The 14,137-nt window shown below is 44.8% G+C and overlaps 1 protein-coding gene across 1 annotated transcript in view; it reads right to left on the bottom strand.

Annotated features, from left to right (window-relative positions):
* The window catches only part of ST8SIA5 (ST8 alpha-N-acetyl-neuraminide alpha-2,8-sialyltransferase 5), a 112,881-nt gene extending 101,307 nt beyond the window's left edge, over positions 1-11,574 (bottom strand). Inside the window, 1 exon segment of the mRNA XM_030567900.1 lies at positions 11,515-11,574. The gene's annotated coding sequence lies outside the window, so the exon portion shown is untranslated.
* Positions 11,575-14,137: the final 2,563 nt, after the last annotated feature.

Below are 14,137 nucleotides of genomic sequence, written 5' to 3'. Positions count from 1 at the left end.
TAAAATACAATCAACGAAATCAGCAGAAAAACAAACACACACACAGATAACCTGCAAGAAATCGAAGTCTGAAAGGCAGTAAGAGGAGGGGCACAATGCAAAGGGCAGCTGGGGACCGGAATCCTTCGTCACTTCACTCCTGGTTACAGAACACTAGCAGAACCACCCTGGGTTTGCTGCCCTCCCTCTCACCAAAGGGGTGGTTTGAGGGTGGATTGGCTGACCACACTTTCACCCGACCCTAAATCCCAAACCACCCTCAGTGTTTCTGCAGATTGAGTCCCTGCACCAGGGGAGTACAGATCCTGCCTTGCATAAGCTGTGCTTGGGCTGCCTCTCCTGCTCCTCCCCCCATCTCTGCATAATGGAACTACATCCGTTGCCATTTTGGCCCTAAGTGTGATGAAATGATGTGTTGAATTGCTCTATATTATTTGGTCCGTAGATGTGTCTCTGTATGCGGTATAGAGCAGCAGTTCTCAAACAGGGACTGCGGATCCCTGCAACTGAAGCACTGGGCCCTGAGCCCTGGCGTCCCCGCAGAGCTGAAACCAGGAACAGAGCTGCGGGGCTGAAGCCCCAAACCCCTACCCAGCCCACAGCTGAAGCCCCAGCACCCCTATACACCCTACGCCTGGTGGCTGAAGTCCGGAGCCCTGAATGCCCCCCCAAGTCCCACAGAGCTAAAGCCCCGGAGGCCCCACACATGCATCTGGTGGCTGAAGCTGGGAGCCCTGAGGCCCCCTGCTGGGCCGTGGAGTTTTTATAGTATGTTCCGGGGCGCCTCAGAAAGGTTGAGAACCCCTGGCATAGAATTCCAGACAGGCCATGGCCCTTGGTAAACAAGGAAGACAAAGCACGGGCTGAAGCAGCGTGGAAATCTGGTTGTTTGGATCTATGAGTTTAGTTATTTTCTTTAATAAAATGTCTCTGGTTTAAAAATCATGATACTAAGTAAGGAAGGGCAGAATCTGGGTCCGAGCCCACACAGGTAGATATTTCCCAGTAGTTTAATAACAAATGTCAGAGTTCAGTTACTACAGTTTATGGCACCAAATTATTTTCAGAATGATGCATGGGGGTTTCAGTTCTATTACTCTCTGTGAAGGGGCACTCTTCCCCTTTTCAACTGTTTCCTAGTTGGAGGGCAAAATAAAGAGATTATTTGCAGGGATATTTGGGATAGGAGGATTAGTGTGCTAAGGCCTGGTGTATTTGTTATTATTGGGACAGTAATGTTTGTGTAGGCTGGTCACTGTGCCAGATTTACAAAGGTATTTAGGTGCCTAAAGGTGCAGGCACCTTTTTTCCAATGGGAGTTAGGCACTTAACCTGGTTAGGAGCTTTTGAAAATCCCAGTAGGCATCTTTCTGCCTCTACCTTTGGCAATCTGGCCCTAACATCCTAGGCACATGGCCTCTCCGAATTAAGTCCACGGGAGCCACATAGCTAAAGCCCTGTGTGTTACACCTGTGCACCATTTGATGAAGATAGACTTTAGTTAGTATAAAGGATTCTATCATAGTTCAGAGGAAGTGCCCAACACAGCTAAAGATTCTGCCTAGAATTTAGGGCCACATGCTCGTCTCCAATACACACTTGCAATCCTGACTGAAGTCAATGAGAGTTGTCTGGGCATATCCAAAGACAGTATTTGGTGGTCAGCATGCAACTTGTTAAATCTGTTGGATCTGGATTTGAAATCTATAATTTTTCAATATTCAGGCCGTTTCAAACCCAGGCTTTTGGCTGGTGCCTGATAAGCAAAATCAGCATCTCTTTGTAATACATGCGCTCAGTAAATGAATTATAATGCCAGCTTCAATCTGAAAGGGAAACTCAAGGTTTATAGGTCCAAAATTTGACTACCCGATAAAGCTCCATGAAGTGTTAATAGCTACTAATAAATAAGCATTCATTGGTGAGATATTTAAAAAAGCAATAGCTAGTATTTTTATAGGTCCTACAAAAATGTTATATGTTCCCCCAGCTCATTCTAGGAGCAAACTAACAACTAACATTGGCAGAGCCATGTACTTCTTCATTGGTGAGGCTGGTACACCAGGCGGTGTTCCCAAAGTACCAAATTGTCTACTCAAGAACAGATGGTAAACAAAAACATTACGGTGAGCGCATCTCCCTTCAAAAATACAGTGAAAATAGTTGCCCAATAGAAAGAAAAAGACAAGATTGATAGGGAAATGCTCCATTTTCATGGCTGTAGGCTGGCAAGACCTAGAGCAGAGGCGATGCAAGTTACTCTGGTAACAGAATTTAAATGGATGTAACTTTCTCGCTGAGAAGCTATGAGAGAGAGGTGCAGCAGGAAAAGAAACTATCAGGAAGGCCCAAGTTGGTGCAAGGTAGAGTACTTCCCACTATTTTAACTTGCATGTTTTTTCCAGTCCTTAACCTACTGCTCTGCACCACATACAATCATTTACACCCATGAAAAATGGATAAAAAACACTATTCAATCAGAATTCTCCACTCACCACTGATAGCATGTCACACTCACTTTGCACAGGTTAATTGATTACACAAAGATGCAACAGCATCAGGACCATTCAGCATGTAAATGACACCAACTTAGCCTCCCAGATACCATTTACATGTAATTTACACACCTCTGGATGTGGCTCAGAGACTGTAAAAGAAACTTTAGTTGTTGACCTGCTCCGTTTCCAACCTGGGCTGGTTCACCCCTCCTTAGGCAACTTGGTGACCCCAAGCTTCCCAGGGATCATCAAATTGATGCCAAACTTAATACAGACACCTGATCGTCATAGCCCACGGCAGCCCAGAACTCCTGAGCTCAAGCAATCCGCCAGCCTCAGCCTTGTGGTGGCAGCCTGCCTAGTCCCTGGGCAAAGGAAGATCACATCTCTTCTCTCATTAGCATCCCTTCCAGCTGACGAAGCACCGAAACAATCACTGTCCAGCCTCCCTCACCATAGTTTCATTATAACCATAGTTCTGTGACACATGAACAGGCAGTGAATTTGTTTAAATGGTCACTGACTTTATCAGAACAAACACTTAGAGGGCCAAATTCTGCTCTGAGCGACACACAGCCAAACCTCTCAGTTCCAAAAAACACTTGTGTTCACTGGAGCTGCAGCCTAGAATCCTCACTTCATCATTCCCTAATTATTATGCAGGGCTTGCCTTTAGCCATGGCCTTTGCATTTCACATTTCTACAGTCATGGAATCCCCCTTCCATTGCCGCAGAATTGAGCTGCAGAATCTAAGCTTTCATTTAAAAAAAACCCCTCGATACTGTGTTTCTAGCCCTCACAGTGAAGACAAACTTGGAAATGTGCATCAGTGATATCTGCCTGAGGCCACGCCTACACTGTGTTGCTGTAGTGCAGACGCTTCCTACACTGACGAAAGCGGTTTTCTTCCATCAACCTAACTGCATCTGCATCAGTGGTTAGGTCTGCGTAGCTATGGTGCTCCGGGGTATGGATTTTTCACACCTATGAGTGCCGTAGCTATGTCAACCAAACTTTCAAGTGTAGGCCAGGCCTGAGTTTGAAGCAAACATCAGCCACAGGAAGTGTGAACTGGGTTGTTAACACTAAAACCAAAAGAGGCAATTCAAATGTCAACACTGACTATTTCAGAGCTGATTATTTTAGCAAAAATGTCCAACGCATGTGCTTATTGTCTCTCACATTTCCCAGGGGTCTGAGAGTACCAATCACCCTTACCCCTCACTCCGAGGGGACAAAAGCCTTAACTATCACCTACCAACCGCTAACAGAACAGATAGTCCAGTGCTTTGGGTGCTAGCCCGAGGCCTGGGCTCAATCCCCTGCTTTGCCAGACTTGCGGAGATTCAAACTCACTCTGAAAGAACACCTCCTTTTTAAAGCCACACTTAAACCATATTGGTGATGTCACGCTCTCGGAGTTTAAAATTTAAACACCATTTTTGCTGTGTGGGTTGCTAACATCTGGACACCCAGGCTATGCTTCCTAGTACTCAGCTCCGCTTGTTGTGAATATTTCAGGAAGAGAAATTAAAATGCCAGCTGCTAACAAATGGAAACTTCACTCTCCGTACAGTTTGGAGGTTTTAATAGAAACCAATGCTCTAATAATAAACACTTAATGAGTGAGCAGATGCCAAATTTCAGTGGAATTATGCCAGGGACGAATCTGGCCCAAAGAGTTTGACGCACACATCTCATATAAAATTGAATAATTGGGCCAGATTCCATGCCTCCACTGACTTAGGGCCCAAATCAATTCCAATTTAAATCAATGAGAGCCTGTCTATTGATTTTCATGGGGGGTGGCTAGAGGTAGCGCTATCTGGATCATTATGTTATGTCAGTTCAGGAACCTAATTGGGTTTCTGCATTCTGACCAGCATGTGTAAGCTTACATAAAACAGCCACTGAAGGCCTTTCCCTGCTTCCAGTGACGTCAATGGTGAAACTCCCATTGACATCAGTGGTGTAGAAGCAGGCACATAGAACCTCAGGCCAGCAAAGTACTCCAGTAAAGTCTACAAGAGCCGAAGGCTCTGAGCAGTGCCCAGAATGCACTCAGCATCTTCCAGGATCTATATCCAAAAAGATCATTTCAGGCCACCTTTTTTTTTTATTATTTTGTTTTTTTACAGCACTGATAAAACCACTGAGTGATTGTTTTAATTAGTTCTGTAATATTTCCCCCAGGACTTTGCCTGCAGCTGCCTCAGCCCATCTGGATGGGTGAGGGGAAGCTATTACAAAAGCCAGCTCCCCCAGTGGAAAGGACTTCCCCTGCAGCTGCCTCTGTGTAAGTGTGGGAATTATTAGAAACTGCTGGGTTTGCAGCAAATGGTCCTTGAAATAGAAGTAAGAGTTGATCCTGCTCCTAGTGAACTCAATGACCCCGCTTCCATTGACTTCAGCAGCAACAAAATTGGCCCTGGCAGCTTTTTCTGGGAATGCTGCTTTGCAGTAAATACACTTGATGTATATATTATTTACAAAAAAAGTTCGTAACATTGATAGGTTTTTTTTCTGGACAACTTCTTGAGAGAAATGTTTGTGTCTTTCAGACAAAACGTTTCGGGGGGAGCAAAAAGACAGTGGATTTCTTGCAAGTGGTGTAATGAGGCATAAAGGTTTTATTGGTCCATGTTTGGTGTGTCCTGAATAAGTGACTTGTGGCCTTATCACTCATGAGAAAGGCAACTATTCCCAACAACTGCTGGTGAACCGGTTAGACAACATCACCCATTATATGTATTTGTATACATGTACATTTACAAAACTTGAGCTGATTTTCCAGCAGCCAGTGTGTTCAACTAAAGATGATAAAAAGAATAAGTTGTCTAGCAGCGTACAGGTGGCATCGTTGCCTCCTGAGCACCCCCTTTATGCCTGAATGTGGCGCTGCCATGGCCTGCCTTAGTTTCCCCATCTCAATAAGGTCACAATGAGGTCATGTAAGAGGCCCAGTCAAGGAGAAGCCAAACATTCTGCTTTACAGCAGTATATCTCCCTTCAGTAAAGCCTTCTGAAAGGAACACTCCTACATAAGTTTAAAGACTTCTATTACCTTTTGGAACCTAAGACTATTTCTCACATGTAAGTGTGTGTATATTTACCTGCTCTGACCTTGTAAATAACTCATTTATTTTCCTTTGTTTGTAGTGTAGGATTGGCTACAAGCATTGACTTTGGTTTGAGGTCTGAAGTACAATCAACCTGGGTTAAATGACTGGTCCTTTGGGACTGGTAGTAACCTGAATATTGTGATTTTTGGTGTAAGGGACCATTGATCAGAAAGGCAGGCTTGCCTGGGTGGCAAGACAGAGTCACAGATAGTTCCTATGGGCATTCTGGTCTCTGTTAAGGCTGTTCTAGTGCTTAACGAGTTCACATTTGTTATTTGGTTGGTGAAGTCTAATAGCAGAACATACAACCAGTTTGAGGTTTGTGCCCTGTTCCTTGACAGTCTGCCTTGAGGTTAGCACTCATGCCCATGAACTGCTCTAGAGAGCCTGACACTGTCTGGAAAGTTCTGCAGTCCTTCCTCTACTTTATCAGGGTCTCTCTGAGGCCTCCTTACCTAGAAAGCTTTTGCCTAGTTCAGACTCTCTGGGAAACTCCCCTCCTCAGAAGCTTCATTTAACTGTTCTGTCCTAAGCCTTTGATTAGACTCAGGTGTTGCATCTGGGTCACAAGTGGCCAGATCTAGTAGTCAGATCCAGAGTCTGCAGTCGCAATACAGAAGTCAGGTGGGTCAGTATACCAAGAGATCAGAAGCAGCTCAGAACCTCGAATCAGATACAAGGAAATCAAGCCAGAGGAATAGGAGCCAGCAGCGGCTCCAGGCGCTATCGCTCCAAGCACGTGCCTGGACTGGCAAGCCGCGGGGGGCGCCCTGCCGGTCCCTGCGAGGGTGGCAGTCAGGCAGCCTTCTGAGGCTTGCCTGCGGGCAGGGCCGGCTCCAGGGGTTTTGCTGCCCCAAGCAGCTCCCCCCCCCGCCCCCCCAAAAGCCGCAATCGTGATCTGCGGCAATTCAGCGGGAGGTCCTTCGCTTGGAGCGGGGCCGCCCCAAGCACCTGCTTGCTAACCCTGTCACTGGTGGGCTGGGCATCTGACTCCCTTAAAGGGACAGCCTTGTGACAGGTGATTCAATCAAAATGACTGAGAGCAAGACAGATGTTGGGTTCTAAATGCAGCAGAGCCACTGATTCACTGTGTGACCTTGGCCAAGGCACTTGACTTCTCTGTGTATGTCTGCACAGCCCACACCAGTGAGCCTCTCATCCTGGGTCAACACACTTGGAGTTGTGGGGCTTGGGCTACCGTGCTAAAAATAGCTGTGTTGACACTAGAGCTCTGACTAGGAAGTCTAGGGAGGGGAGTGGGCTTCAGAGCCCAAGCTGCAACTTAAAAGTGCTGTTTACACAGCTATTTGTAGCACGTGTTGGTTGACTCAGGCTCGGTGCTGCTGGCTGTGTAGATGTGTCAGACCTGCTGGGAATGTGGGGGAAAAATCCAAGGGCACTAAGAACCTGGTACCGTGGCTTAGCTAAGCTTTGCTAGGTAACACAATTACAAATCCTAGGGCCCAAAATAACAGCGATGCAGGAAGGCTCTGGGCATCTTCACCAAGGAGCCTTGTTTGTGCCAGCCATTAATCCAGGAGAGTGCTGTTAATGGCATCAGATTGTTTTCCTTCTATTCATGCCACTTAAGGTCACCTTGAAGAATACAAACTTGCCTATATTTTCCAGTCTGGGAGATTCAGGCAATGCACTCAAGTCTGAGCCAAAGCGAGGGGAAAGGAACTGAGGGCTTGAGGGGATAAAAAATAGACAAAATAATGAGATGTTAAAAATATTAAAAATAGTCTAACATTGATATGACCATAACAATAGAGAAAGAAAACTGTTGGAAAACAAGTGAGGAGCTTTGTTAAGGAAATTAAATGCCATCTAGTGGAAGCAAAGGAGCAGTTCAGCTCTGCAAAGGGAAACCTACATCAAAGATAACCTTTAAGGCAAACGTCTCCTCTTGGAGCCCCACCGCAAAGCTCTTATCTGCACTGCGGATCTCCATTGCCTATGCTGCATTTCTTCAACATGAAGACTCATCACTGGTGCCAATGGGAAGCTCCACAGGAGAGCCAGTGCCTATCAGAAAGCTCCTCTATAAGGGCAACATTTGCCTAACTTAGGCCATGTCCAGACTAGGAATTAAAATCGATTTTAGATACGCAACTTCAGCTACGAGAATAACGTAGCTGAAGTCGAATTTCTAAAATCGAGGTACTCACCAGTCTGGACGGCGCTGCATCGATGTCCGCGGCTCTCCGTGTCGATACCGGAACTCCGTTCGGATTGATGGAGTTCCGGAATCGATGTAAGCGCGCTCGGGGATCGATACACCGCGTCCAGACTAGACGCGATATATCGATCCCCGAGCAATCGATTTTAACCCGCCGATGCCGCGGGTTAGTCTGGACGAGGGCTTAGTGCTGCCCATTGCATCAGGTCTTATCTGTACAAGGGGAAAGCCAGACTCACCAGCCCCAACCCAGTAAACCAGTTCTACAGGGAAGAAGTGTGCTGACTTAATCACTAGCAATCGCATGAAGGTCGCTATTCATAATAATTCGAGGGCTAATAATGTTACTTTCTAGTGCTCAAGCTCCACCAGTAGCTAGGGACTTTATTCATCACTACTTCACTTATACACATAGGGGCAGAAGTCAATTGGAGTTTCAATCCAGTCTCTGGATCAGGACCATGTGATCCATGTGGGATATGACTAGGTCTAATTGTGAGCTCCATTTTGTGTTGTAATCTCCATTTTGGATGAGGAGATCCATTTTGTGTTGTGTGTTTACGTTATGTCTAACCTAAGATTATTATAATGTAGTCCAGAGAGCCAACCTGCCCAGGAGAGGCACTTAAAAGCTAAATGAATGATTATGACTGAGAAGCCATCACAGAGCAATCTAGAGCTACCTACTTTGATTGTCTCTCAGCTGATGGATCAACCCCATGGAACAATGGATTTTCTACACGGGGCACCAGTATGGCTGGTAGATCTGCAGCTTCTCACCCAGGCCCCATAGCCAAAAAGAGAGAGACTATATTTAAGGTGAGGATGTTTCTCTGAGCAGAGGGGAGCATCCATCACCATATTCAAGAAGAGAGGGCTAGAGAGAGAGAGAGACGGGAGGGACTCCACCTAGTCTGAACCACTGAGGAGACCTCCGACTCATAGAAGGGGTGAGATTAGATTAAGAGCAGGGGTGCATCTCAGGACTTGTTTTTTGCAAAGATCTCTAACTCTCTAGTGCTTTTTTAATAATAAAGCTCCTGTGATTAAGAAGTTCTTTTGCTAAGTCTCTGTTCTTGCTTTCCTGCCACGTTGTCCCCAAAGTAATTAAATTAGAAGTCGGAGAGCCCACAGCAAGATGGAATTCTGGAGGAATGCATGTAAGCAATTGAGGGGCTCAGGAAGTCTGAGACTCCGGGTCCAGGGTCTGGCGTGGTTAGACTATGAAATCCCAAATCTCAAAGAAGGACCCAACAATTGGTCTGAGCCTGGGAGTGTCCCTAGATACCCAGAGCTAGAAACAGTGACTAGACTCAGCGTAGACCTAGTTGACTTGGAAGAATACGGGGCCCAACACTTGGATACACTTGCAACAAATGGTGACCATCCAGAGTGTAACTGAGCCAGGTTGTAACAATTCAGTCTTCTCAGTGAAGTAATTTTACTATGAACTACAGTGAGAGGAGGATCAGGATCATGTATGGAGTCTTCATTCTTGTGTACTGACAGCTACTGACAGCTAGGTGGAGGTCAGTTGCATGCTTGACAGAAGAATTTGACTAAATGAAGAGAGAATAGACAGCTTCAATCCATGTGAGAAACAGTCTCTATTAGTCTATAGCTAGGCTTTCAGATCAAAATAGGTGAGAATTACAGTATCTTAAAATACTGTTTTGCCTGAATCAACCACTTGTGACACCCCTAAAATTACTTCACTTTGCGGCCTTTAATTCTAGTGCATGCTTTCAGGCAACAAGACAAAAACTAACACTTGGATCCTTACTCACTATAAGTTGGACCTCCACCATAGATCTAGCAATACTTAAGATCATTTGATGACTTCATGATGCTTTGAAGATGGACACAGCCTTCAGCTCTGCTATATTGTAAGACTATAAAATATTCATATGCTGTAAGGGTTCTCATAAACACCTCTCACTTTTAAGTACGTGTGAGGTTTTGTGAACAGTCCTAGTGCAGAGATGGGCTTGACTCAAAATGTTTGGGTAGAAAACCAAACTGTGTTCCTGAACTCTGTCTCTATTCTGAGCACAATAAAAACTCCAGATCTGAATAGTCCTGAAATATGATGTTTTTCTCTGAAACCAAGCTCCAGGGCTTGGTCCTTTCGTAGTGATATTTTACACCATTCATATTCTACCAGCTAGATTGATTGGTTTCACAGGGAGTCAATTAGAGATCCACAAGTGGAATAAGGAGGAGCTTTATAGCTCCAAGATTCTTTTCTTATACACTATAATTAAAGAATATTCTTAATACACTGTACATGAACATTAAGAAATAGAACCATGCTTTATTAATTGTGAGTAAGATTGTAGCTCAGGTATCAATATCCTTCCCCCCAAAAAATGATTCCTTTAAAAAAAAAAAGGTAGCAAGTTATAGAAACACAGGGCCTGATACTACACAGCTGTGAACACCACCCATTAGCGGGATTACAGATATCTGCTTGTTTTCTACAGGTTTCAGAGTAGCAGCCGTGTTAGTCTGTATCCACAAAAAGAACCCACAAGTACTCCTGTTCTTTTTGTTTTCTACAGTCTCCCAGGAAAACTTACATTATGTATTCTTCATAGTGAGTGACAAAGGCAAAAGTGTTAAGCAGTATCATACCTGCTAGGGTTGGTCTGGAATATACCGATTCCAATATAATTAAGGATCAGATGGTTTTTATGTCCTATCTTATTCCTCTATTTTTATGTTTCAGCAATCCAAAAGAAAGTCAGGGTAACTGGAGCATGTCATTTCAGAAAGGTGCGATGCTACTAGCAACCTCCCATGCATGTGACTGAAAGATTCATTATTGTAATTGGCCCAAGATTTTTGAGTAGCTTATATTAGATCCAAGTTCAGAGCATCACTCAGAAACAGGAAGTAAGATCTGGGATAGGTCTCCTCACAAGACATCTGTGAGGAATATTCAGCTGTGATTAACTTGATAGCATCTTCACAGCAGTTAAACATCATCTATCAGCTGAAAAAAAAAAAACGACCCTAAGAAGTCAAGTTCAATCAAGCCAGTTTCTGGGTCATATGTCATATCACTAAATTTGACTTCTCGTTTGTTTATTCCTCATTAAACAGTCATCTTTCATTATGACACCTATTTATTTCCTACTTGTTAGCATTCTACACGTTTCCATTATTACCATAAACTATCACTGGATATTAAAGTACTTTGAGACCTTCAGGTGACAAGCTCAGCATAGTTATTACACCTAACAAATCCCTTTACCAAATTCTTTAGGGGGGGATTTTCAAAGGCACAAAAGAGAGTTCATGCCTAACTCCTATTCACTTTTGTGCCTTTGAAAATCTCCCTCTTGGTACTATGCATTTATCTGCATGCATCTGACATCTCATTTGTACTGCACCTTCCTCTGAACTCTCTCATTTTTATACACAAAACATCTCACTTTAGAATACAGGCATTACATTTTGAAAATGAAATCCATGCTACCGGACTCCTTGTTGTAAACTGTGTGGAGTGGATTTGCATTTTTAAAATCCAGAAGGCTTAAGCAGATCACCAGGGATCTAAATTTTGTGGAAAGGTTTGAATGAACGGATCAGTACGTGCCCCCGGGGAACATCACATGTTACCAGCTGCAAGAGCTCCAGACAGAACAGTAGACCAGCAGCAATCAGACTTTTGCCAAACAGACTGGCAGACTATGATTTCTCATTTACCTTCAGTGAGTGTGGCAGCTTTTCTATCATCCCGGCTCCCTTCTCCTTCTGCTTCTCCTCCACTGTCAATCTCATGTTTCTTAAGCTCTTCAAATCACCAAGTCTCCCCACCCCTCACCACCTCCTATACGTGTCGAGCCAGATCCACCCTCTGCCTCTGCATAACGAATATTTGCAACCAATGCACTGTTCCAGCTTCCCCCTGATGTCAAATTTCAGTCCGCCCACAAAACACTCCCCTTGCCTGGGCAGTTGTATCAGTAGCTGGAGTGCCCTCCCGCACTGAAATCCTGCCTAGGAGGTCAGCAGGGGACATGCGGTGGAATCATGGGGGTCAATGGGAGTTTCATGGCTTTGTTAGCTGTAAGATCAGGCTTATGCTGTTCATGAGCTGCTAATACTTCACTCCCTTTCAACCCCACTTTTCGACTGGATCTGCAATATCTGACCTATTTCTTCAGGCGCTTTCCTTCTCCTTTATGTGACAACAGCAGCTGTTTTTGCTAGCACAGCAGCTTGTTTCTTGAGTGAAACTTTGGCTTGGCTCATGATGCGCCACTGATAATGCAGCAATGTCCAGTGTCCCTTTGAGAGTCTTTTAGCAGCATTTATAATATCAAACCGTATTTCCACTTTTAAAAGAGGTTTTAGTCCCTGTTGGAGGGGATTCCCTCCCTTTCAAATGTGAACAAAAATCAAAATCAATTCAGTTTTTAAAAAATGTATAAGGCAAGACAAAAATAGTTTTATTCAAGGCTGCCTGGGGGGGGGGACAAGTGGGGCAATTTGCCCCAGGCCCTGCAGGGGCCCCCACGAGAATATAGTATTGCAACTTTTTTTTATGGAAGGGGCCCTCGAAATTGCTTTGCCCCAGGCCCCCTGAATCCTCTGGGCAGCCCTGGTTTTATTTAAAAATTTATTTAGGCCTTGAGCCTGCATGTGAGCAGTCCCATTGACTTCTTTGGGACTACTTGGGTGAGTAAAGTTCTACATGCAGGTAGATCAGTGGTTGCAGAGTCAGGGTCTTAGATTATAAGCTATTTGGGGCAGGGACAGTCTCTTATTGCAGTGGTTCTCAACCTTTGCAGACTGCTGTACAGTGCCGGCTCCAGCTTTTTTGCCGCCCCAAGTGGCGAAGCGGGAAACAAATAAAAAGACAAAGCCACAATCGGCGGCACTTTGGCGGCAGCTCCACAGCGCTGCTTTCGTTTTTTGGCGGTGGGTCCTTCGCTCCGAGAGGGATTGAGGGATCTGCCGTCGAATTGCTGCCGAAGACCAGGACATGCCGCCCCTTTCCATTGGCTGCCCCAAGCACCAGCTTCCTTCCTTGCTGCTGTACCCCTTTCAGGAGGCTGATGTGTCTTGCATACCCTCAAGTTTCACCTCACTTGTATTTTTATGTCTGATTTTGTAAGCAAATATTTAAGTGTCCCAGCACCCTATTACTGGAAAATTGCTGACTTTCTCATTTTTACCCTAAAGTTATAAAATAAATCAATGGGAATATAAATATTGTACATACCTTTCAGAGTACAGTATACAGAACACTATAAAACAAGTCATTATATGAAATTTTAGTTTGTGCTGACTTCACTAGTGCTTTTTATGTAGCCTGTTGTAAACCCAGGCAAATATCTAGATGAGTTGATGTACCCTCTCGGAGTCCTTGGCATACCCCCAGGGATACGTGTAGCCTTGATTGATAACCACTCTTTTATTGTATAGGTAACCCTTCTGCCAGGAGGAGTTGGCAATAACAAGGGCTCGGGTCAACATCTAGGGGCTCTTCTTAACAATAGACGATAGAACAGCTCGAGCACCCATCCAGTAACTTGGGAAAATTCACCATCACCCTGGGCACTGCTCAGGGGCAACACTTCCCCAGTCACAAGCATCAAGTCTGTGTATAGCAAGTAAAACTTAATAAACAGAGAAAAGGAACCCAGCATTAATTTGGGAAAAATACCTCAACTATGACTGAAAAGCATTTGACCATGTGCAAACACCCACCCCAGAGTACACTAGGCAGCGTCCTTTGCGTCCGTTTCTCATCTTGTGGTGTGAAAGTCCAACAACAAATGTTCCTTTAACACATCACTCCCCTCTTCTTCCATTGCACCCCCACTCACAGTTGCTGTCCTGCGTCAGTGAAGACTCAGAGCTGAGAGATGCATTCACATGAATTCACCTTCTATCCCCTGCAAGGTCGGGGATTGAGCAATGCCTCAGCTATGATGGCACATTCCGAGGTTCCACCACTTGACCCAGCTCTCAGTGATTTCAATAGTCAGTGGGGAACCTCATGGCTAGTGCAGGCTGTGTAGTCTTTTTTCACTGCAACACTGTCTTACACCATGTGCAAGGCTCAGCACCTGGTTATCAGTAATTTTAGCTGTAGCAATCACTGAACAAAACAAGGACTCTCAATTGAATCTAATCAGCTCTGTCTTTAAACAGTGGAGAGAAAGGGACAAATACCATCTGGAACTCTGTAGGCAGAGCCTACACCTCCCAGTATAAAAACCTGTCCCCACCCTCTGTCTCTCTTTCAGTGGGATTTGGCATCCCTACCCCTTGCTTAGTGAGTCAGGTACAGTTTAGGGAAAATCCCTGAATCGGGACA

This window comes from Gopherus evgoodei, chromosome 6 (assembly GCF_007399415.2).
Source record: "Gopherus evgoodei ecotype Sinaloan lineage chromosome 6, rGopEvg1_v1.p, whole genome shotgun sequence".
NCBI classification, from domain to species: domain Eukaryota; kingdom Metazoa; phylum Chordata; order Testudines; family Testudinidae; genus Gopherus; species Gopherus evgoodei.
The sequence above is the reverse complement of the archived record's forward strand: the minus strand, read 5'-3'. Positions and strand labels throughout refer to the sequence as shown.